Source organism: Triticum aestivum, chromosome 2A (genome assembly GCF_018294505.1).
Source record: "Triticum aestivum cultivar Chinese Spring chromosome 2A, IWGSC CS RefSeq v2.1, whole genome shotgun sequence".
Taxonomy (NCBI): Eukaryota; Viridiplantae; Streptophyta; class Magnoliopsida; order Poales; family Poaceae; genus Triticum; species Triticum aestivum.
Window position 1 is genome coordinate 145831194 of NC_057797.1, and position 4660 is coordinate 145835853.

A 4660-nucleotide genomic window follows, 5' to 3' on the forward strand; every position below is an offset into this window, starting at 1 on the left:
GGAGGGGGGTGGCTTATATAGAGTTCGCCGGCCCCCTCCTGCCCTCAGCAATGCAGGGTTTAAGGTACATTTAAGGTTGGGCGTTACTGGTAACGCCCCTAAATAAAGTGCTATAATGACCATAAAGACTACTTAATAGCCGACCGTTTGCCTGTGGAGTGACTTTAGGTCTCCTGGCGGTCGAGTGGTTGGCTTCATGGTCGAGTGATAGCTTCTTGGTCGAGTGTCTTGAACCCGTCGAGTGGGATACCTTCAAGTCGATTGAAAGGTGACTTCTTCTAGGGATGTCCTAGGGTAGGGCTTTTGGACAGGTCCGTGCCCCTACCCTAGGTACATGGCTTCATCACGCGCGGCCCTGCCCTAGCCGCCTCTCCTCTTCTCCACTAAGGCCCACTATGGCCCATTAAGCCCTCGGGGGGTTCCGATAACCCTTCGGTACTCCGGAAAAATCCCGATTTCACCCAGAACATTTACGATATCCAAATATAGGCTTCCAATATATCAATCTTCATGTCTTGACCATTTCGAGACTCCTTGTCATGTCTGTGATCATATCTGGGACTCCGAACAACCTTCGGTACATCAATACTCATAAACTCATAATATAACCGTCATCGAAAATTTAAGTGTGCGGACCCTATGAGTTCGAGAACTACGTAGACATGACCGAGACACGTCTCCGGTCAATAACCAATAGCGGAACATGGATTCTCATATTGGCTCCCACATATTCTACGAAGATCTTTATCGGTCAGACCGCATAACAACATACGTTGTTCCCATTATCATCGGTATGTTACTTGCCCGAGATTCGATCGTCGGTATCTCAATACCTAGTTCAATATCGTTACCGGCAAGTCTCTTTACTCATTCTATAATACATCATCCCACAACTAACTCATTAGTTGCAATGCTTGCAAGGCTTAAGTGATGTGCATTACCGAGTGGGCCCAGAGATACCTCTCTGACAATTGGAGTGACAAATCCTAATCTTGAAATACGCCAACCCAACAAGTACCTTCGGAGACACCTATAGAGCACCTTTATAATCACCCAGTTACGTTGTGACGTTTGGTAGCACACAAAGTGTTCCTCCTGTAAACGGGAGATGCACAATCTCATAGTCATAGGAACATGTATAAGTCATGAAGAAAGCAATAGCAACAAACTAAACGATCAAGTGCTAAGCTAACGGAATGGGTCAAGTCAATCACATCATTCTCCTAATGATGTGATCCCGTTAATCAAATGACAACTCATGTCTATGGTTAGGAAACATAACCATCTTCGATCAACGAGATAGTCCAGTAGAGGCATACTAGTGACACTCTGTTTGTCTATGTATTCACACATGTATTATGTTTCCGTTAATACAATTCTAGTATGAATAATAAATATTTATCATGATATAAGGAAATAAATAATAACTTTATTATTGCCTCTAGGGCATATTTCCTTCAGTCTCCCACTTGCACTAGAGTCAATAATCTAGTTCACATCGCCATGTGATTTAATACCAATAGTTCACATCACCATGTGATTAACACCCATAGTTCACATCGACATGTGACCAACACCCAAAGGGTTTACTAGAGTCAATAATCTAGTTCACATCGCTATGTGATTAACACCCAAAGAGTACTAAGGTGTGATCATGTTTTGCTTGTGAGAGAAGTTTAGTCAACGGGTCTGCCACATTCAGATCCGTAAGTATTTTGCAAATTTCTATGTCAACAATGCTCTGCGCGGATCTACTATAGCTAATTGCTCCCACTTTCAATATGTATCCAGATTGAGATTTAGAGTCATCCGGATTAGTGTCAAAATTTGCATCGACGTAACCCTTTATGACAAACCTTTTTGTCACCTCCATAATCGAGAAACATATCCTTATTCCACTAAGGATAATTTTGACCGTTGTCCAGTGATCTACTCCTAGATCACTATTGTACTCCCTTGCCAAAAACAGTGTAGGGTATACAATAGATCTGGTACACAACATGGCATATTTTATAGAACCTATGTCCAAGGCATAGGGAATGACTTCCATTCTCTTTCTATCTTCTGCAGCGGTCGGGCTTTGAGTCTTACTCAGTTTCACACCTTGTAACACAGACAAGAACTCTTTCTTTGACTGTTCCATTTTGAACTACTTCAAAATCTTGTCAAGGTATGTACTCATTGAAAAACTTATCAAGCGTCTTGATCTATCTCTATAGATCTTGATGCTCAATATGTAAGCAGCTTTACCGAGGTCTTTCTTTGAAAAACTCCTTTCAAACACTCCTTTATGCTTTGCAGAATAATTCTACATTATCTCCGATCAACAATATGTCATTCACATATACTTATCAGAAATGTTGTAGTGCTCCCATTCACTTTCTTATAAATACAGGCTTCACCGCAAGTCTGTATAAAACTATATGCTTTGATAACTTATCAAAGCGTATATTCCAACTCCGAGATGCTTGCACTAGTCCATAGATGGATCGCTGGAGCTTGCATATTTTGTTAGCACCTTTAGGATTGACAAAACTTTCTTGTTGCATCATATACAACTCTACTTTAATAAATCCATTAAGGAATGTAGTTTTGTTTATCCATTTGCCAGATTTCATAAAATGTGGCAATTGCTAACATGATTCGGACAGACTTAAGCATAGATACGAGTGAGAAATTCTCATCGTAGTCAACACCTTGAACTTGTCGAAAACCTTTTGCGACAATTCTAGCTTTGTAGATAGTAACACTAGTATTAGAGTCCGTTTTCCTCTTGAAGATCCATTTAATCTCAATGGCTCGTCGATCTTTAGGCAACTCAATCAAAGTCCATACTTTGTTCTTATATATGGATCTCATCTCAGATTTCATGGCCTCAAGCCATTTCGCGGAATCTGGGCTCATCATCGCTTCCTCATAGTTCGTAGGTTCGTCATGGTCAAGTAACATGACCTCCAGAACAGGATTACCTTACCACTCTGGTGCGGATCTCACTCTGGTTGACCTACGAGGTTCGGTAGTAACTTGATCTGAAGTTACATGATCATCATCATTAGCTTCCTCACTAATTGGTGTAGGAGTCACAGAAACAGATTTCTGTGATGAACTACTTTCCAATAAGGGAGCAGGTACAATTACCTCATCAAGTTCTACTTTCCTCCCACTCACTTCTTTCGAGAGAAACTCCTTCTCTAGAAAGGATCTATTCTCAGCAACAAATATCTTGCTTTCGGATCTGTGATAGAAGGTGTACCCAATAGTTAGTTTTGGGTATCCTATGAAGACGCACTTCTCCGACTTGGGTTTGAGCTTATCAAGATGAAACCTTTTTCACATAAGCATCGCAACCCCAAACTTTAAGAAATGACATCTTAGGTTTCTTGCTAAACCACAGTTCATACGGTGTCGTCTCAACAGATTTAGATGGTGCCCTTTTTAACGTGAATGCAGTTGTCTAATGCATAACCCCAAAACGATAGTGGTAAATCGGTAAGAGACATCATAGATCGCACTATATCTAATAAAGTACGGTTACGACGCTTAGACACACCATTACATTGTGGTGTGCCAGGTGGCGTGAGTTGCGAAACTATTTCGCATTGTTTCAAATGAAGACCAAACTCGTAACTCAAATATTCTCCTCCACGATCAGATCGTAGAAACTTTATTTTCTTGTTACGATGATTTTCCACTTCACTCTGAAATTATATGAACTTTTCAAATGTTTCAGACTTATGTTTCATCATGTAGATATACACATATCTGCTCAAATCATCTGTGAAGGTCAGAAAACAATGATACCCGCCGTGAGTCTCAACACTCATTGGACTGCATACATCGGTATGTATTATTTCCAATAAGTCAGTGGCTCACTCCATTGTTTTGGAGAACGTAGTCTTAGTCATCTTGCCCATGAGGCATGGTTCGCAAGCATCAACTGATTCATAATCAAGTGATTCCAAAAGCCCATCAGCATGGATTTTCTTGATGTGCTTTACACCAATATGACCTAAATGTCAGTGCCACAAATAAGTTGCACTATCATTATTAACTTTGCATCTTTTGGCTTCAATATTATGAAAATGTGCATCACACCACGATCGAGATCCAACAAACCATTTTCATTGGGTGTATGACCATAGAAGGTTTTATTCATGTAAACAGAACAACAATTATTCTCTAACTTACATGAATAACCGTATTGCAATAAACATGATCCAATCATATTCATGCTCAATGCAAACACTAAATAACATTTATTTTAGGTTTAACACTAATCCCGAAATTATAGGGAGTGTGCGATGATGATCATATCAATCTTGGAACCATTTCCAATACACATCGTCACTTCACCCTTAACTAGTCTCTGTTCATTCTGCAACTCCCGTTTCGAGTTACTATTCTTAGCAACTGAACTACTATCAAATACTGAGGGGTTGCTATAAACACTAGTAAAGTACACATCAATAACATGTATATCAAATATACCTATGTTCACTTTGCCATCCTTCTTATCCGCCAATTACTTGGGGTAGTTCCGCTTCCAGTGACCAGTCCCTTTGCAGTAGAAGCACTCAGTTTTAGGCTTAGGTCCAGACTTGGGTTTTTTCACTTGAGCAGCAACTTGCTTGTCGTTCTTCTTGAAGTTCCCCTTTCTCCC